Raw genomic sequence first — 21165 nt, forward strand, 5'->3', positions numbered from 1 at the left:
GCAGGCGAAACCCCGAGGACAAACCATCCAAAAAAAAAAATTCAGCCTTCCACTGTTTCCAATGGCTTTCATGTTTATTATGAGGCGAAGTCCTCCCAGATTGCAGTTCCTAGGGCTTCCACTAGATGTCAACAGAAAGAGTTTCAGGCTGGTTTTTGGAAAAATGAGCTAGAAGTTGTAGTTTTTCTAAGTGGCTCCCATTTTGGCTGAAGTGTTTCCATGCGGCGTGGGTGAAAGCGCGTTCTTTGTTATTTCTCTCCGGTAATGAACATACCTTTCTCCGTCTTAAATTTGATCATTTCTTTGTGTATAAGGGTACCTGAGGTTTGATTATAAACGTTGTTGGACTTGTTTGGATAAGTTTATTGGTAGCGTTTGGGATTCATTTTGTATGCATTTTGAAGGAGGGAAACCGGTGGATTATTGAATGAAGCGCGCCAGCTAAACTGAGTTTTTATGGATATAAAGAAGGACTTTATCGAACAAAAGGACCCTTTGTGATGTAACTGGGACCTTTTGGAGTGCCAACAGAAGAAGATCTTCAAAGGTAGGGCATTTATTATATCGCTATTTCTGACTTTCGTGACGCACCTGCCTGGTTGAAAAATGTTTTCCATGTTTTTGTATGCGGGCGCTGTCCTCAATTAATCGCATGGTGTGCTTTCGCCGTAAAGCCTTTTTGAAATCTGACACAGCGGCTGGATTAACAAGAAGTTAAGCTTTATTTTGATGTATAATACTTGTATTTTCATGAATGTTAAATATTTATATTTCTGTAATTTGAAATTCGCGCTCTGCAATTTCACCGGATGTTGGCCAGGTGGGACGCTACAGTCCCACATGCCCATAAGAAGTTTTAACAAGCTCAGATAGGCAGATCTCAGCCAACTGGTTTGCGGGGCCACCGCTACAGCAGAGGACGAGTTAGTTAAGGCAATGTGCTGCTAATTCATTGTGTTCTGCACTCGTGGGTTTGACGTCACACAACATTTTCCTCCTTTTTCCTTTTGTATTCTTCATTTATATCACTTTGCTTTTTCTTCCTGTGTCAACACACCATTTGTTTTTGCTGCTTTGTCTGAAGATCACATTTGTAGTGCCCTTCAACAAGCTCAGAAAGGTGTATCTCGGCCAACTGGTAGGAGGGCCACCGCTATAGCACAGGACCAGGTAAGGCAATGTAGTGCTAATTCAATGTGTTCTGTACTCGTGGGTGCGACTACACACAACATTTCTTATTTCCCTTGTAAAAATATAGAAACGCTGCAAAAGTATGGATTGACTAAAGAGATAGCCACACTGAAGCCTTGCACGAACAATGACAACATCAAAGATGACAGCATTGTGATACAAAGCCAATCCTCCAGAGAGACTTGAGCCTAAATCCAGGGCCTTAGACCACTCTGCCACGCTACCCAGCCCCTTCCTCAAAGTCACACTTTGTCATCTGTTACCTAGGTTTGCTAAGCTCCCATTAATTTCAACCTCTTCTTTTTTCCTTTTTCATTTCATTTTCTTCGTTTATGTCATGTTGCTTTTTCTTCCTGTGCCAACACATCATTTGTTCTTGCTTCTATGTCTGAAGAGCACATTTGTAGAGCACTTTAACAAGCTCAGAAAGGTGGATCTCGGCCAGCTGGTGGGTGTGGCCACCGCTATAGCACAGGACGAGGTAGTTAAGGCAATTTAGTGCTAAAGATGCCAGCGGTGTTATTTCCCTTGTTTGAATATGGAAATGCTACCAAAGTTTTAATTGACCACACTGAAGACGTGCACAAAAAACAAGAATGATGGCAGCAGTGGGATTCGAACCCACGCCTCCAGAGAGACTGGAGCCTAAATCCAGCGCCTTAGACCACTCGGCCACGCTACCCTTCACTGCCAATGACCCCACACTTTGCCATCTGTTACCTAAGCCTGCTAAGCTCCCATTAATATCGCTCTCTTCTTTTTCATTTTTCCTTTTGTGTCCTTCATTTATATCACGTTGCTTTTTCTTCCTGTCTCAACACATTATTTGTTTTGCTGCTATGTCTGAAGAGCACATTTATAGAGCCCTTTAACCTCTCTTGGGTAGGGGGCAGTATTTTCACGTCCGGATGAAAAGCGTGCCCAAAATAAACTGCCTGTTACTCAGGCCCAGAAGCTAGGATATGCATATAATTGGTAGATTTGGATAGGAAACACTCTAAAGTTTCTACAACTGATAACATGATGTCTGTGAGTATAACACAACTGATATGGCAGGCGAAACCCCGAGGACAAACCATCCAAAAAATAAATAATTCAGCCTTCCACTGTTTCCAATGGCTTTCATGTTTATTATGAGGCGAAGTCCTCCCAGATTGCAGTTCCTAGGGCTTCCACTAGATGTCAACAGAAAGAGTTTCAGGCTGGTTTTTGGAAAAATGAGCTAGAAGTTGTAGTTTTTCTAAGTGGCTCCCATTTTGGCTGAAGTGTTTCCATGCGCGTGGGTGAAAGCGCGTTCTTTGTTATTTCTCTCCGGTAATGAACATACCTTTCTCCGTCTTAAATTTGATCATTTCTTTGTGTATAAGGGTACCTGAGGTTTGATTATAAACGTTGTTGGACTTGTTTGGATAAGTTTATTGGTAGCGTTTGGGATTCATTTTGTATGCATTTTGAAGGAGGGAAACCGGTGGATTATTGAATGAAGCGCGCCAGCTAAACTGAGTTTTTATGGATATAAAGAAGGACTTTATCGAACAAAAGGACCCTTTGTGATGTAACTGGGACCTTTTGGAGTGCCAACAGAAGAAGATCTTCAAAGGTAGGGCATTTATTATATCGCTATTTCTGACTTTCGTGACGCACCTGCCTGGTTGAAAAATGTTTTCCATGTTTTTGTATGCGGGCGCTGTCCTCAATTAATCGCATGGTGTGCTTTCGCCGTAAAGCCTTTTTGAAATCTGACACAGCGGCTGGATTAACAAGAAGTTAAGCTTTATTTTGATGTATAATACTTGTATTTTCATGAATGTTAAATATTTATATTTCTGTAATTTGAAATTCGCGCTCTGCAATTTCACCGGATGTTGGCCAGGTGGGACGCTACAGTCCCACATGCCCATAAGAAGTTTTAACAAGCTCAGATAGGCAGATCTCAGCCAACTGGTTTGCGGGGCCACCGCTACAGCAGAGGACGAGTTAGTTAAGGCAATGTGCTGCTAATTCATTGTGTTCTGCACTCGTGGGTTTGACGTCACACAACATTTTCCTCCTTTTTCCTTTTGTATTCTTCATTTATATCACTTTGCTTTTTCTTCCTGTGTCAACACACCATTTGTTTTTGCTGCTTTGTCTGAAGATCACATTTGTAGTGCCCTTTAACAAGCTCAGAAAGGTGTATCTCGGCCAACTGGTAGGAGGGCCACCGCTATAGCACAGGACCAGGTAAGGCAATGTAGTGCTAATTCAATGTGTTCTGTACTCGTGGGTGCGACTACACACAACATTTCTTATTTCCCTTGTAAAAATATAGAAACGCTGCAAAAGTATGGATTGACTAAAGAGATAGCCACACTGAAGCCTTGCACGAACAATGACAACATCAAAGATGACAGCATTGTGATACAAAGCCAATCCTCCAGAGAGACTTGAGCCTAAATCCAGGGCCTTAGACCACTCTGCCACGCTACCCAGCCCCTTCCTCAAAGTCACACTTTGTCATCTGTTACCTAGGTTTGCTAAGCTCCCATTAATTTCAACCTCTTCTTTTTTCCTTTTTCATTTCATTTTCTTCGTTTATGTCATGTTGCTTTTTCTTCCTGTGCCAACACATCATTTGTTCTTGCTTCTATGTCTGAAGAGCACATTTGTAGAGCACTTTAACAAGCTCAGAAAGGTGGATCTCGGCCAGCTGGTGGGTGTGGCCACCGCTATAGCACAGGACGAGGTAGTTAAGGCAATTTAGTGCTAAAGATGCCAGCGGTGTTATTTCCCTTGTTTGAATATGGAAATGCTACCAAAGTTTTAATTGACCACACTGAAGACGTGCACAAAAAACAAGAATGATGGCAGCAGTGGGATTCGAACCCACGCCTCCAGAGAGACTGGAGCCTAAATCCAGCGCCTTAGACCACTCGGCCACGCTACCCTTCACTGCCAATGACCCCACACTTTGCCATCTGTTACCTAAGCCTGCTAAGCTCCCATTAATATCGCTCTCTTCTTTTTCATTTTTCCTTTTGTGTCCTTCATTTATATCACGTTGCTTTTTCTTCCTGTCTCAACACATTATTTGTTTTGCTGCTATGTCTGAAGAGCACATTTATAGAGCCCTTTAACCTCTCTTGGGTAGGGGGCAGTATTTTCACGTCCGGATGAAAAGCGTGCCCAAAATAAACTGCCTGTTACTCAGGCCCAGAAGCTAGGATATGCATATAATTGGTAGATTTGGATAGGAAACACTCTAAAGTTTCTACAACTGATAACATGATGTCTGTGAGTATAACACAACTGATATGGCAGGCGAAACCCCGAGGACAAACCATCCAAAAAAAAAAAATTCAGCCTTCCACTGTTTCCAATGGCTTTCATGTTTATTATGAGGCGAAGTCCTCCCAGATTGCAGTTCCTAGGGCTTCCACTAGATGTCAACAGAAAGAGTTTCAGGCTGGTTTTTGGAAAAATGAGCTAGAAGTTGTAGTTTTTCTAAGTGGCTCCCATTTTGGCTGAAGTGTTTCCATGCGGCGTGGGTGAAAGCGCGTTCTTTGTTATTTCTCTCCGGTAATGAACATACCTTTCTCCGTCTTAAATTTGATCATTTCTTTGTGTATAAGGGTACCTGAGGTTTGATTATAAACGTTGTTGGACTTGTTTGGATAAGTTTATTGGTAGCGTTTGGGATTCATTTTGTATGCATTTTGAAGGAGGGAAACCGGTGGATTATTGAATGAAGCGCGCCAGCTAAACTGAGTTTTTATGGATATAAAGAAGGACTTTATCGAACAAAAGGACCCTTTGTGATGTAACTGGGACCTTTTGGAGTGCCAACAGAAGAAGATCTTCAAAGGTAGGGCATTTATTATATCGCTATTTCTGACTTTCGTGACGCACCTGCCTGGTTGAAAAATGTTTTCCATGTTTTTGTATGCGGGCGCTGTCCTCAATTAATCGCATGGTGTGCTTTCGCCGTAAAGCCTTTTTGAAATCTGACACAGCGGCTGGATTAACAAGAAGTTAAGCTTTATTTTGATGTATAATACTTGTATTTTCATGAATGTTAAATATTTATATTTCTGTAATTTGAAATTCGCGCTCTGCAATTTCACCGGATGTTGGCCAGGTGGGACGCTACAGTCCCACATGCCCATAAGAAGTTTTAACAAGCTCAGATAGGCAGATCTCAGCCAACTGGTTTGCGGGGCCACCGCTACAGCAGAGGACGAGTTAGTTAAGGCAATGTGCTGCTAATTCATTGTGTTCTGCACTCGTGGGTTTGACGTCACACAACATTTTCCTCCTTTTTCCTTTTGTATTCTTCATTTATATCACTTTGCTTTTTCTTCCTGTGTCAACACACCATTTGTTTTTGCTGCTTTGTCTGAAGATCACATTTGTAGTGCCCTTTAACAAGCTCAGAAAGGTGTATCTCGGCCAACTGGTAGGAGGGCCACCGCTATAGCACAGGACCAGGTAAGGCAATGTAGTGCTAATTCAATGTGTTCTGTACTCGTGGGTGCGACTACACACAACATTTCTTATTTCCCTTGTAAAAATATAGAAACGCTGCAAAAGTATGGATTGACTAAAGAGATAGCCACACTGAAGCCTTGCACGAACAATGACAACATCAAAGATGACAGCATTGTGATACAAAGCCAATCCTCCAGAGAGACTTGAGCCTAAATCCAGGGCCTTAGACCACTCTGCCACGCTACCCAGCCCCTTCCTCAAAGTCACACTTTGTCATCTGTTACCTAGGTTTGCTAAGCTCCCATTAATTTCAACCTCTTCTTTTTTCCTTTTTCATTTCATTTTCTTCGTTTATGTCATGTTGCTTTTTCTTCCTGTGCCAACACATCATTTGTTCTTGCTTCTATGTCTGAAGAGCACATTTGTAGAGCACTTTAACAAGCTCAGAAAGGTGGATCTCGGCCAGCTGGTGGGTGTGGCCACCGCTATAGCACAGGACGAGGTAGTTAAGGCAATTTAGTGCTAAAGATGCCAGCGGTGTTATTTCCCTTGTTTGAATATGGAAATGCTACCAAAGTTTTAATTGACCACACTGAAGACGTGCACAAAAAACAAGAATGATGGCAGCAGTGGGATTCGAACCCACGCCTCCAGAGAGACTGGAGCCTAAATCCAGCGCCTTAGACCACTCGGCCACGCTACCCTTCACTGCCAATGACCCCACACTTTGCCATCTGTTACCTAAGCCTGCTAAGCTCCCATTAATATCGCTCTCTTCTTTTTCATTTTTCCTTTTGTGTCCTTCATTTATATCACGTTGCTTTTTCTTCCTGTCTCAACACATTATTTGTTTTGCTGCTATGTCTGAAGAGCACATTTATAGAGCCCTTTAACCTCTCTTGGGTAGGGGGCAGTATTTTCACGTCCGGATGAAAAGCGTGCCCAAAATAAACTGCCTGTTACTCAGGCCCAGAAGCTAGGATATGCATATAATTGGTAGATTTGGATAGGAAACACTCTAAAGTTTCTACAACTGATAACATGATGTCTGTGAGTATAACACAACTGATATGGCAGGCGAAACCCCGAGGACAAACCATCCAAAAAAAAAAATTCAGCCTTCCACTGTTTCCAATGGCTTTCATGTTTATTATGAGGCGAAGTCCTCCCAGATTGCAGTTCCTAGGGCTTCCACTAGATGTCAACAGAAAGAGTTTCAGGCTGGTTTTTGGAAAAATGAGCTAGAAGTTGTAGTTTTTCTAAGTGGCTCCCATTTTGGCTGAAGTGTTTCCATGCGGCGTGGGTGAAAGCGCGTTCTTTGTTATTTCTCTCCGGTAATGAACATACCTTTCTCCGTCTTAAATTTGATCATTTCTTTGTGTATAAGGGTACCTGAGGTTTGATTATAAACGTTGTTGGACTTGTTTGGATAAGTTTATTGGTAGCGTTTGGGATTCATTTTGTATGCATTTTGAAGGAGGGAAACCGGTGGATTATTGAATGAAGCGCGCCAGCTAAACTGAGTTTTTATGGATATAAAGAAGGACTTTATCGAACAAAAGGACCCTTTGTGATGTAACTGGGACCTTTTGGAGTGCCAACAGAAGAAGATCTTCAAAGGTAGGGCATTTATTATATCGCTATTTCTGACTTTCGTGACGCACCTGCCTGGTTGAAAAATGTTTTCCATGTTTTTGTATGCGGGCGCTGTCCTCAATTAATCGCATGGTGTGCTTTCGCCGTAAAGCCTTTTTGAAATCTGACACAGCGGCTGGATTAACAAGAAGTTAAGCTTTATTTTGATGTATAATACTTGTATTTTCATGAATGTTAAATATTTATATTTCTGTAATTTGAAATTCGCGCTCTGCAATTTCACCGGATGTTGGCCAGGTGGGACGCTACAGTCCCACATGCCCATAAGAAGTTTTAACAAGCTCAGATAGGCAGATCTCAGCCAACTGGTTTGCGGGGCCACCGCTACAGCAGAGGACGAGTTAGTTAAGGCAATGTGCTGCTAATTCATTGTGTTCTGCACTCGTGGGTTTGACGTCACACAACATTTTCCTCCTTTTTCCTTTTGTATTCTTCATTTATATCACTTTGCTTTTTCTTCCTGTGTCAACACACCATTTGTTTTTGCTGCTTTGTCTGAAGATCACATTTGTAGTGCCCTTTAACAAGCTCAGAAAGGTGTATCTCGGCCAACTGGTAGGAGGGCCACCGCTATAGCACAGGACCAGGTAAGGCAATGTAGTGCTAATTCAATGTGTTCTGTACTCGTGGGTGCGACTACACACAACATTTCTTATTTCCCTTGTAAAAATATAGAAACGCTGCAAAAGTATGGATTGACTAAAGAGATAGCCACACTGAAGCCTTGCACGAACAATGACAACATCAAAGATGACAGCATTGTGATACAAAGCCAATCCTCCAGAGAGACTTGAGCCTAAATCCAGGGCCTTAGACCACTCTGCCACGCTACCCAGCCCCTTCCTCAAAGTCACACTTTGTCATCTGTTACCTAGGTTTGCTAAGCTCCCATTAATTTCAACCTCTTCTTTTTTTCCTTTTTCATTTCATTTTCTTCGTTTATGTCATGTTGCTTTTTCTTCCTGTGCCAACACATCATTTGTTCTTGCTTCTATGTCTGAAGAGCACATTTGTAGAGCACTTTAACAAGCTCAGAAAGGTGGATCTCGGCCAGCTGGTGGGTGTGGCCACCGCTATAGCACAGGACGAGGTAGTTAAGGCAATTTAGTGCTAAAGATGCCAGCGGTGTTATTTCCCTTGTTTGAATATGGAAATGCTACCAAAGTTTTAATTGACCACACTGAAGACGTGCACAAAAAAAACAAGAATGATGGCAGCAGTGGGATTCGAACCCACGCCTCCAGAGAGACTGGAGCCTAAATCCAGCGCCTTAGACCACTCGGCCACGCTACCCTTCACTGCCAATGACCCCACACTTTGCCATCTGTTACCTAAGCCTGCTAAGCTCCCATTAATATCGCTCTCTTCTTTTTCATTTTTCCTTTTGTGTCCTTCATTTATATCACGTTGCTTTTTCTTCCTGTCTCAACACATTATTTGTTTTGCTGCTATGTCTGAAGAGCACATTTATAGAGCCCTTTAACCTCTCTTGGGTAGGGGGCAGTATTTTCACGTCCGGATGAAAAGCGTGCCCAAAATAAACTGCCTGTTACTCAGGCCCAGAAGCTAGGATATGCATATAATTGGTAGATTTGGATAGGAAACACTCTAAAGTTTCTACAACTGATAACATGATGTCTGTGAGTATAACACAACTGATATGGCAGGCGAAACCCCGAGGACAAACCATCCAAAAAAAAAAAATTCAGCCTTCCACTGTTTCCAATGGCTTTCATGTTTATTATGAGGCGAAGTCCTCCCAGATTGCAGTTCCTAGGGCTTCCACTAGATGTCAACAGAAAGAGTTTCAGGCTGGTTTTTGGAAAAATGAGCTAGAAGTTGTAGTTTTTCTAAGTGGCTCCCATTTTGGCTGAAGTGTTTCCATGCGCGTGGGTGAAAGCGCGTTCTTTGTTATTTCTCTCCGGTAATGAACATACCTTTCTCCGTCTTAAATTTGATCATTTCTTTGTGTATAAGGGTACCTGAGGTTTGATTATAAACGTTGTTGGACTTGTTTGGATAAGTTTATTGGTAGCGTTTGGGATTCATTTTGTATGCATTTTGAAGGAGGGAAACCGGTGGATTATTGAATGAAGCGCGCCAGCTAAACTGAGTTTTTATGGATATAAAGAAGGACTTTATCGAACAAAAGGACCCTTTGTGATGTAACTGGGACCTTTTGGAGTGCCAACAGAAGAAGATCTTCAAAGGTAGGGCATTTATTATATCGCTATTTCTGACTTTCGTGACGCACCTGCCTGGTTGAAAAATGTTTTCCATGTTTTTGTATGCGGGCGCTGTCCTCAATTAATCGCATGGTGTGCTTTCGCCGTAAAGCCTTTTTGAAATCTGACACAGCGGCTGGATTAACAAGAAGTTAAGCTTTATTTTGATGTATAATACTTGTATTTTCATGAATGTTAAATATTTATATTTCTGTAATTTGAAATTCGCGCTCTGCAATTTCACCGGATGTTGGCCAGGTGGGACGCTACAGTCCCACATGCCCATAAGAAGTTTTAACAAGCTCAGATAGGCAGATCTCAGCCAACTGGTTTGCGGGGCCACCGCTACAGCAGAGGACGAGTTAGTTAAGGCAATGTGCTGCTAATTCATTGTGTTCTGCACTCGTGGGTTTGACGTCACACAACATTTTCCTCCTTTTTCCTTTTGTATTCTTCATTTATATCACTTTGCTTTTTCTTCCTGTGTCAACACACCATTTGTTTTTGCTGCTTTGTCTGAAGATCACATTTGTAGTGCCCTTTAACAAGCTCAGAAAGGTGTATCTCGGCCAACTGGTAGGAGGGCCACCGCTATAGCACAGGACCAGGTAAGGCAATGTAGTGCTAATTCAATGTGTTCTGTACTCGTGGGTGCGACTACACACAACATTTCTTATTTCCCTTGTAAAAATATAGAAACGCTGCAAAAGTATGGATTGACTAAAGAGATAGCCACACTGAAGCCTTGCACGAACAATGACAACATCAAAGATGACAGCATTGTGATACAAAGCCAATCCTCCAGAGAGACTTGAGCCTAAATCCAGGGCCTTAGACCACTCTGCCACGCTACCCAGCCCCTTCCTCAAAGTCACACTTTGTCATCTGTTACCTAGGTTTGCTAAGCTCCCATTAATTTCAACCTCTTCTTTTTTCCTTTTTCATTTCATTTTCTTCGTTTATGTCATGTTGCTTTTTCTTCCTGTGCCAACACATCATTTGTTCTTGCTTCTATGTCTGAAGAGCACATTTGTAGAGCACTTTAACAAGCTCAGAAAGGTGGATCTCGGCCAGCTGGTGGGTGTGGCCACCGCTATAGCACAGGACGAGGTAGTTAAGGCAATTTAGTGCTAAAGATGCCAGCGGTGTTATTTCCCTTGTTTGAATATGGAAATGCTACCAAAGTTTTAATTGACCACACTGAAGACGTGCACAAAAAAAACAAGAATGATGGCAGCAGTGGGATTCGAACCCACGCCTCCAGAGAGACTGGAGCCTAAATCCAGCGCCTTAGACCACTCGGCCACGCTACCCTTCACTGCCAATGACCCCACACTTTGCCATCTGTTACCTAAGCCTGCTAAGCTCCCATTAATATCGCTCTCTTCTTTTTCATTTTTCCTTTTGTGTCCTTCATTTATATCACGTTGCTTTTTCTTCCTGTCTCAACACATTATTTGTTTTGCTGCTATGTCTGAAGAGCACATTTATAGAGCCCTTTAACCTCTCTTGGGTAGGGGGCAGTATTTTCACGTCCGGATGAAAAGCGTGCCCAAAATAAACTGCCTGTTACTCAGGCCCAGAAGCTAGGATATGCATATAATTGGTAGATTTGGATAGGAAACACTCTAAAGTTTCTACAACTGATAACATGATGTCTGTGAGTATAACACAACTGATATGGCAGGCGAAACCCCGAGGACAAACCATCCAAAAAAAAAAATTCAGCCTTCCACTGTTTCCAATGGCTTTCATGTTTATTATGAGGCGAAGTCCTCCCAGATTGCAGTTCCTAGGGCTTCCACTAGATGTCAACAGAAAGAGTTTCAGGCTGGTTTTTGGAAAAATGAGCTAGAAGTTGTAGTTTTTCTAAGTGGCTCCCATTTTGGCTGAAGTGTTTCCATGCGGCGTGGGTGAAAGCGCGTTCTTTGTTATTTCTCTCCGGTAATGAACATACCTTTCTCCGTCTTAAATTTGATCATTTCTTTGTGTATAAGGGTACCTGAGGTTTGATTATAAACGTTGTTGGACTTGTTTGGATAAGTTTATTGGTAGCGTTTGGGATTCATTTTGTATGCATTTTGAAGGAGGGAAACCGGTGGATTATTGAATGAAGCGCGCCAGCTAAACTGAGTTTTTATGGATATAAAGAAGGACTTTATCGAACAAAAGGACCCTTTGTGATGTAACTGGGACCTTTTGGAGTGCCAACAGAAGAAGATCTTCAAAGGTAGGGCATTTATTATATCGCTATTTCTGACTTTCGTGACGCACCTGCCTGGTTGAAAAATGTTTTCCATGTTTTTGTATGCGGGGCGCTGTCCTCAATTAATCGCATGGTGTGCTTTCGCCGTAAAGCCTTTTTGAAATCTGACACAGCGGCTGGATTAACAAGAAGTTAAGCTTTATTTTGATGTATAATACTTGTATTTTCATGAATGTTAAATATTTATATTTCTGTAATTTGAAATTCGCGCTCTGCAATTTCACCGGATGTTGGCCAGGTGGGACGCTACAGTCCCACATGCCCATAAGAAGTTTTAACAAGCTCAGATAGGCAGATCTCAGCCAACTGGTTTGCGGGGCCACCGCTACAGCAGAGGACGAGTTAGTTAAGGCAATGTGCTGCTAATTCATTGTGTTCTGCACTCGTGGGTTTGACGTCACACAACATTTTCCTCCTTTTTTCCTTTTGTATTCTTCATTTATATCACTTTGCTTTTTCTTCCTGTGTCAACACACCATTTGTTTTTGCTGCTTTGTCTGAAGATCACATTTGTAGTGCCCTTTAACAAGCTCAGAAAGGTGTATCTCGGCCAACTGGTAGGAGGGCCACCGCTATAGCACAGGACCAGGTAAGGCAATGTAGTGCTAATTCAATGTGTTCTGTACTCGTGGGTGCGACTACACACAACATTTCTTATTTCCCTTGTAAAAATATAGAAACGCTGCAAAAGTATGGATTGACTAAAGAGATAGCCACACTGAAGCCTTGCACGAACAATGACAACATCAAAGATGACAGCATTGTGATACAAAGCCAATCCTCCAGAGAGACTTGAGCCTAAATCCAGGGCCTTAGACCACTCTGCCACGCTACCCAGCCCCTTCCTCAAAGTCACACTTTGTCATCTGTTACCTAGGTTTGCTAAGCTCCCATTAATTTCAACCTCTTCTTTTTTCCTTTTTCATTTCATTTTCTTCGTTTATGTCATGTTGCTTTTTCTTCCTGTGCCAACACATCATTTGTTCTTGCTTCTATGTCTGAAGAGCACATTTGTAGAGCACTTTAACAAGCTCAGAAAGGTGGATCTCGGCCAGCTGGTGGGTGTGGCCACCGCTATAGCACAGGACGAGGTAGTTAAGGCAATTTAGTGCTAAAGATGCCAGCGGTGTTATTTCCCTTGTTTGAATATGGAAATGCTACCAAAGTTTTAATTGACCACACTGAAGACGTGCACAAAAAAAACAAGAATGATGGCAGCAGTGGGATTCGAACCCACGCCTCCAGAGAGACTGGAGCCTAAATCCAGCGCCTTAGACCACTCGGCCACGCTACCCTTCACTGCCAATGACCCCACGCTTTGCCATCTGTTACCTAAGCCTGCTAAGCTCCCATTAATATCGCTCTCTTCTTTTTCATTTTTCCTTTTGTGTCCTTCATTTATATCACGTTGCTTTTTCTTCCTGTCTCAACACATTATTTGTTTTGCTGCTATGTCTGAAGAGCACATTTATAGAGCCCTTTAACCTCTCTTGGGTAGGGGGCAGTATTTTCACGTCCGGATGAAAAGCGTGCCCAAAATAAACTGCCTGTTACTCAGGCCCAGAAGCTAGGATATGCATATAATTGGTAGATTTGGATAGGAAACACTCTAAAGTTTCTACAACTGATAACATGATGTCTGTGAGTATAACACAACTGATATGGCAGGCGAAACCCCGAGGACAAACCATCCAAAAAAAAAAAATTCAGCCTTCCACTGTTTCCAATGGCTTTCATGTTTATTATGAGGCGAAGTCCTCCCAGATTGCAGTTCCTAGGGCTTCCACTAGATGTCAACAGAAAGAGTTTCAGGCTGGTTTTTGGAAAAATGAGCTAGAAGTTGTAGTTTTTCTAAGTGGCTCCCATTTTGGCTGAAGTGTTTCCATGCGCGTGGGTGAAAGCGCGTTCTTTGTTATTTCTCTCCGGTAATGAACATACCTTTCTCCGTCTTAAATTTGATCATTTCTTTGTGTATAAGGGTACCTGAGGTTTGATTATAAACGTTGTTGGACTTGTTTGGATAAGTTTATTGGTAGCGTTTGGGATTCATTTTGTATGCATTTTGAAGGAGGGAAACCGGTGGATTATTGAATGAAGCGCGCCAGCTAAACTGAGTTTTTATGGATATAAAGAAGGACTTTATCGAACAAAAGGACCCTTTGTGATGTAACTGGGACCTTTTGGAGTGCCAACAGAAGAAGATCTTCAAAGGTAGGGCATTTATTATATCGCTATTTCTGACTTTCGTGACGCACCTGCCTGGTTGAAAAATGTTTTCCATGTTTTTGTATGCGGGCGCTGTCCTCAATTAATCGCATGGTGTGCTTTCGCCGTAAAGCCTTTTTGAAATCTGACACAGCGGCTGGATTAACAAGAAGTTAAGCTTTATTTTGATGTATAATACTTGTATTTTCATGAATGTTAAATATTTATATTTCTGTAATTTGAAATTCGCGCTCTGCAATTTCACCGGATGTTGGCCAGGTGGGACGCTACAGTCCCACATGCCCATAAGAAGTTTTAACAAGCTCAGATAGGCAGATCTCAGCCAACTGGTTTGCGGGGCCACCGCTACAGCAGAGGACGAGTTAGTTAAGGCAATGTGCTGCTAATTCATTGTGTTCTGCACTCGTGGGTTTGACGTCACACAACATTTTCCTCCTTTTTCCTTTTGTATTCTTCATTTATATCACTTTGCTTTTTCTTCCTGTGTCAACACACCATTTGTTTTTGCTGCTTTGTCTGAAGATCACATTTGTAGTGCCCTTTAACAAGCTCAGAAAGGTGTATCTCGGCCAACTGGTAGGAGGGCCACCGCTATAGTTTCTACAACTGATAACATGATGTCTGTGAGTATAACACAACTGATATGGCAGGCGAAACCCCGAGGACAAACCATCCAAAAAAAAAATTCAGCCTTCCACTGTCCTTCCAATGGCTTTCATGTTTATTATGAGGCGCAAGTCCTCCCAGATTGCAGTTCCTAGGGCTTCCACTAGATGTCAACAGAAAGAGTTTCAGGCTGGTTTTTGGAAAAATGAGCTGAAGTTGTAGTTTTTCTAAGTGGCTCCCATTTTGGCTGAAGTGTTTCCATGCGGCGTGGGTGAAAGCGCCGTTCTTTGTTATTTCTCTCCGGTAATGAACATACCTTTCTCCAAGTCTGTAAATTTGATCATTTCTTTGCGTATAAGGGTACCTGAGGTTTGATTATAAACGTTGTTGGACTTGTTTGGATAAGTTTATTGGTAACGTTTGGGATTCATTTTGTATGCATTTTGAAGGAGGGAAACCGGTGGATTATTGAATGAAGCGCGCCAGCTAAACTGAGTTTTTATGGATATAAAGAAGGACTTTATCGAACAAAAGGACCCTTTGTGATGTAACTGGGACCTTTTGGAGTGCCAACAGAAGAAGATCTTCAAAGGTAAGGCATTTATTATATCGCTATTTCTGACTTTCGTGTCGCACCTGCCTGGTTGAAAAACGTTTTTCATGTTTTTGTATGCGGGGCGCTGTCCTCAATTAATCGCATGGTGTGCTTTCGCCGTAAAGCCTTTTTGAAATCTGACACAGCGGCTGGATTAACAAGAAGTTAAGCTTTATTTTGATGTATAATACTTGTATTTTCATGAATGTTAAATATTTATATTTCTGTCATTTGAAATTCGCGCTCTGCAATTTCACCGGATGTTGGCCCGGTGGGACGCTACAGTCCCACATGCCCATAAGAAGTTTTAACAAGCTCAGATAGGCAGATCTCAGCCAACTGGTATGCGGGACCACCGCTACAGCAGAGGACGAGTTAGTTAAGGCAATGTACTGCTAATTCATTGTTTTTTTTTTTCTCTTTTTCTTTTTTTTTTTTCATTTATATCCTTGCTTTTTTCTTCCTGTGTCACACACACCATTTGTTTTTGCTTCTTTGTCTGAAGATCACATTTGTAGTGCCCTTTAACAAGCTCAGAAAGGTGTATCTCGGCCAACTGGTAGGAGGGCCACCGCTATAGCACAGGACCAGGTAATTAAGGCAATGTAGTGCTAATTCAATGTGTTCTGTACTCGTGGGTGCGACTACACACAACATTTCTTATTTCCCTTGTAAGAATATCGTGCAGTAAATGTGTTCTCAATTCAATACGATGTGCATTTACTATACATATAGCCAATATAGCTATTAAACCCATGTTCAGTGACTGTAATCTGTGACGCAAGTGGCCTAATATGTTTGTGACGTTCCATGGAACCCATGGTATTCTTTAAAACTAGATTCTGATTTGCTTGCAGGTCATTCTACAGTGTACATTTTAAATGAAAACGTGCTTTTATATCAGTGTTACAGATTCACATTACCGAGCGTGTCTCAACCCGTACCGCGCTTTTATCTGCCTAAAGGTATCTTCACGCACGACTGGATAGGCCTTTTGGATACGCTTGTCCATGGTAAGGATATGCGTCAAGCTATAGCCTACTTTTAATGTTTTAGTTCCGAACTCAAGTTACTCCAGTCAAGTGATTAAATCGTAAAAGTTAGTTGTTTTGACTGAGCAGTCCAATGGCCAATGCGGTTTTTGGACTATGAGATCCTCTGATATATACTATGATGAGCCAATAACATGCATAGATTATGCATTAGGCATTGCACAAGTCAGTGTCTAGGTCAGAATATAAAGTTGCTACTTCCGTCAACTCAAGTTACTCAAGTCAAGTGATTAATTTTGTTTTGACTGTCAAAACAAATAACTTTGATGGAATATTCCAAATTACAATGGCAATTATGCATCACAAATTCACAATATTACTTGTATTTCAATGATTCACCCAGGCCCAAGACATAAAGTCGCCTGAAAGCTGTGTAGCAATCATTCCATTGCTGACTCATAGGATGGTAATCACATACATGATTGGCTTAATCTAGAATCATGGATACCTTTCATGTGAGTACTCTCACACCAGATTTTTTTACATACCTCAGAAGGAAGATACCTCAATATCTGGAAGCACTGTCTCATGTACAATTGTTAATGCTATCTCTGAAATGTCTAACAAAATGTTGACCTGATCATTATATCAAGACCTTCTCATCACAAGTTGGAACTAGTGGTCAACATTGGGGCAATGCATCCCAAAATAACAGGGGCCAATATTTTCATGGCGGTAAGCACTACACTTCTGATGGGTTTAAAGATTGTATTACATTAACTAAAAGTGATTAAGTAAACCCCAGCTGTTATTCTTTTCACAGGGAAGGACAATCCCCATTATGCCATGAATGTTTCATTGCTGAACAACCATAGATATTTTTCCTCTAATTTGGCTCCCATTCCTCCAACAGTGAGCAAGACCTGCCAGCAGAGCTCACTGGAGCAGGGAGACATCCCGTCATAATTTTGGCGCCTTACAAAGTACACTTTTTTCTTCTAAATACCACTATAGTAACATCTTCTGCACAAAGTGACATTCCTAATAAGATTGGTGTTAAGTGAGAGAGAATCCTAAAGATGGCCCAATGGGTATGGTCTGAAGCCTCTCGTCATCTCAGTATGTTGAACCACCTGATTTCTTGCAGGCTTGAGATTCAGATCCTGCTGAACGATGTTAAGCAGTCGATTAACCACATGCAGGGGATGCTGAACACCATGCAGGGGCAGTGTATTGACTTGCAGACTGCCATATCTAAGGTAGTGTCAGATGAGTCTCAGATACAGAAGAATAAGTCTATGATGGTATGGTGATAGTGATTGAGATGGTGATTATAATAATGATGACTAGCGGTACCCCACCCTACGGGCGGTAAATCATTGGATCTGATTTATTCAATTCAATCGTAGAACATTCTGACATTTCTGACTCGCTAACTCGTTATGGAATGATGATTTCAAGTTTCCCACTTGTGAAGTATCAGAATCAACCAGTTGGAAGCTCTACACTAATAACTTACATTCATTTTAACTCTGAGGTTCCAAGTTTCCGATGGCATGTGAATGCGTCATTAATTGCCATGGTAATTTTGAATGTTCAGTCAGTGAGTATTATGGGTAATTGTCCTACATACTTACATGAAATGCTGTAGTAACAGTGCCATTCCAAACACAATAAATGTGAAAATTAACAAAGTTACAAAATATTGGTAAAGTGAAGAAAATCAGCTCAAAATTGTAGGAGGAAATGCCCCTGCAGCAGGGAGTCTTACGGTATTATAATATATTGTAGATAACTTTAATATAATTTGTGTATTTACATTATCAGTACACATACAAATGAAAGTATATGCTAGGGATTAATCTACACTGAGTGAACAAAACATTAAGAACACCTTCCTATTGCGTTGCAATTTAACAATTGAATTTAATAAGGGATTATAGCTTTCACCTGATTAGTCTATGTCACGGAAAGAGAAGGTGTTCTTAATGTTTAACACACTCAGTGTATGTGTCAATTATGTTATAGATTCTAAGTGGTTGATTTTTTATCTTTTTATTGACTATATGCTCTACATTATACCTGCAGATCATCACAGCAGCCGAAGTTGCTGTGCAGAGGGAGGAGATCGTCCGAGCATCAGGCCTCATCCCGTCACAGAGGGAGGGGATCCTCCAAACAGCCAGTGTCCCTGCACAGAGTGAGGGGATCCTACAAACAGCCAGTGTCCCTGCACAGAGGGAGGGGATCCTCCAAACAGCCAGTGTCCCTGCACAGAGGGAGGATATTCTCTCAGCAGCCAGCAGCCAGCATCAATGCACAGAGGGAGGAGATCCTCCGATCATCAGGCCTCATCCCTGCACAGAGGGAGGGGATCCTCCAAACAGCCAGTGTCCCTGCACAGAGGGGGGGGATCCTCCAAACAGCCAGTGTCCCTGCACAGAGGGAGGGGATCCTCCAAACAGCCAGCATCAATGCACAGCGGGAGGAGATCCTCCGATAATGAGGCCTCATCCCTGCTCACAGGGAGGGGATTGTCCCAAAGGCTAGTGTCCTTGCTGAGAGGGAGGAGATCCTCCGAGCATCAGGCCTCATCCCTGCACATAGGGAGGGGATCCTCCGAGCATCAGGCCTCATCCTGTCACAGAGAGAGGGGATTCTTCCAGCAGCTTCTATCACTGCTCGGAAGAAGAAGATCCTCAGAGCATCACACCTCACCCCTGCACAAAGGGAGTTGATCATCCTGATGGCCAGTGTCACTGCGCAGAGGAAGGGAATCTTCCCAAAGGCTGGTGTCCCTGCAGAGAGGGAGGAGATCTTCCTCACAACCAGTGTCCCTGTGAAGAATGGAAACAATCATCCACAACCACCCCCCCCCCCCCATCATCCCCATGGTGGCACCACTGTGGAAATGGGATGGTGGAACGTGTACTCCACCTGTGGATTTCTATTCCAAGAGAAGAGGTCACTTAACCTTATCTAATTAGTAAAGAAATTACCATTGTGATAGCGTGAGAATAAGTTGTGATAGATTAAATGTATGGCTCATGTGAGTGTATAGGTGTAATACTTTCATGCATTTTCTACATACAACAGGTTTAGCTCCATTTTACTTTTACATTTTAGTCATTTAGCAGACGCTCTTATCCAGAGCGACTAACAGTAGTGAGTGTATACATTTTCATACTCCGGTGAATCTCTCCAGGATTTCGCATGGATTTATTTGCTATTAGCTGATAAATATGCTAGATTTTGCAGCGACATTTATGACATTTTGCATAGCCATATGCAATTGTTTTGTCCAATTTGTTGCAAAAATGCGCTGACAAGGGAAAAAACTGTGTTGACGTCTGGCTTGATTGAACCATATTATGCAGTAAATGTGCGGTGATTGGTTGAAATTGCGAGCCCTCTTTTTGTACTGTGGTAATGGGTCAGTTCTATGCGATAATATTGTGATGAAGTGATTATTTTATGCAGAAATGGTTTGGTGAATGGTCAAATTTGTAAGCCCTCACATAATATGCAGGGAATTGTTGATTTTGCAACCAAAACAATGCGATCACAGAGTCCTGGAGTAACCTCCTAGTAATCCCTGTGACTGCGTGTAGGTTAAGATTGGGTTGTAACAGTATCAGAGCGAGACGTTTCTATCTGTCAGCTTGTAATTGTTCTGTGTGGTGACATGAGCAGAGTGGCCTGACTTCTCCCACTTATTACAGATGTCCGACTTAGATATGTTGAGCATCCTGCTATGATGTCCATCACCAAGCCGGAACACTCCGATGCCAACCCTCAGAGCCAGACTGGCAGCCGGCTGGTGGCTGAGCCCGAGACCCCTGCTGTTCACAATAACAGTGGAGGCTGGCTCAGCTGGGTCTTTGGGAGTGGAAGAGTTAATAAGAAGGAGGTTCATCTACCTGAGGACAAAGACAGATCTGTAAGGAACTGGTTATTAACACTTTATTCTATGTAGAGACAATTGAGTGGATAAAAAAAAAAAAAATTGTGGCTTGCTTCACATTGCTAATATCTTCTTCCTCAGATTGTCTGGGATCCAACTCTGCACAGATGGGTTAACAAAACTGAGCCCAAGGCTGACATACACACTTAAATTCAATGAAATTAAAATCAGTGAACAACCATTGTATTTCAACTGTGATAATATTACTAACAATTTGGAAAATGTGTTGATGTGTTTTACAGAACAAGTGTGTACCACCACCTCCACCGATGGGAACATATGGATATCAGGGGAACACTGGCAGTGTCCCCAAAGGAGTCAATCCTTACTCTATGAAAGCAGGTGAATATTGCTTTAGAATACATGTGGTTTAACCAAGACTGTGTCAGCCGATCATAGATGTCCCTGGTGGTCTCCTGCTAACACCTTTCCCACTACCAGCAGGTCTAAGGGGCAGCAGATACCCTACAATGCATTACAATGATGGGACCAACTCAAAGCCTCCAAGCCATGGGCCTGGACTGCTTCCTAGACAGCTCTCTGGCTTGCTCCCTCCTTCACACTTTGACCTCATGGCACCAATGGTTGTGCCACCTGACACTCTACCCTACTGAGGTATGACTGGAAAATCCTTCCAAATTGTATCCATTCATCATTAACTGAGATTTTACTTTAACATAGCAAATGGCTGAAGTAGCAAGGATGTTAACTATTTTTTATTTTTGCCAACAGGGCATTTGCCCAGAGTGGATTTGCCATACTGTAACGGCTGTCTGAAGAAGTAGACCAAGGCGCAGCGTGTTGATTGCTCATATTTAATTGAGACACTTTGAACAAAACAAGAAAATACCAGCCAAACAGTTCTGTTAGGCATAACAAAACACTAAACAGAAATTAACTACCCACAAACCCCAAAGGAAAACAGGCTGCCTAAGTATGACTCCCAATCAGCGACAACGATGTACAGCTGTCCCTGA

At 42.2% G+C, this 21165-nt stretch overlaps 6 non-coding genes across 6 annotated transcripts; all 6 read right to left on the reverse strand.

Moving 5' to 3' along the window:
- Positions 1-1791: 1791 nt before the first annotated feature.
- trnal-uag (transfer RNA leucine (anticodon UAG)) lies at positions 1792-1873 on the reverse strand. Its single transcript has one exon. It is a non-coding gene; the product is annotated as a tRNA-Leu (tRNA).
- A 2162-nt stretch (positions 1874-4035) lies between these two features.
- trnal-uag (transfer RNA leucine (anticodon UAG)) lies at positions 4036-4117 on the reverse strand. Its single transcript has one exon. It is a non-coding gene; the product is annotated as a tRNA-Leu (tRNA).
- A 2162-nt stretch (positions 4118-6279) lies between these two features.
- Positions 6280-6361, reverse strand: trnal-uag (transfer RNA leucine (anticodon UAG)). Its single transcript has one exon. It is a non-coding gene; the product is annotated as a tRNA-Leu (tRNA).
- A 2164-nt stretch (positions 6362-8525) lies between these two features.
- Positions 8526-8607, reverse strand: trnal-uag (transfer RNA leucine (anticodon UAG)). Its single transcript has one exon. It is a non-coding gene; the product is annotated as a tRNA-Leu (tRNA).
- A 2163-nt stretch (positions 8608-10770) lies between these two features.
- trnal-uag (transfer RNA leucine (anticodon UAG)) lies at positions 10771-10852 on the reverse strand. The gene has a single exon. It is a non-coding gene; the product is annotated as a tRNA-Leu (tRNA).
- Positions 10853-13017: 2165 nt separating this feature from the next.
- On the reverse strand, positions 13018-13099 carry trnal-uag (transfer RNA leucine (anticodon UAG)). The gene has a single exon. It is a non-coding gene; the product is annotated as a tRNA-Leu (tRNA).
- Between the last annotated feature and the right edge of the window lie 8066 nt (positions 13100-21165).

The sequence above is a fragment of the Salmo salar genome, chromosome ssa27 (assembly GCF_905237065.1).
Source record: "Salmo salar chromosome ssa27, Ssal_v3.1, whole genome shotgun sequence".
In the NCBI taxonomy this organism is placed as follows: domain Eukaryota; kingdom Metazoa; phylum Chordata; class Actinopteri; order Salmoniformes; family Salmonidae; genus Salmo; species Salmo salar.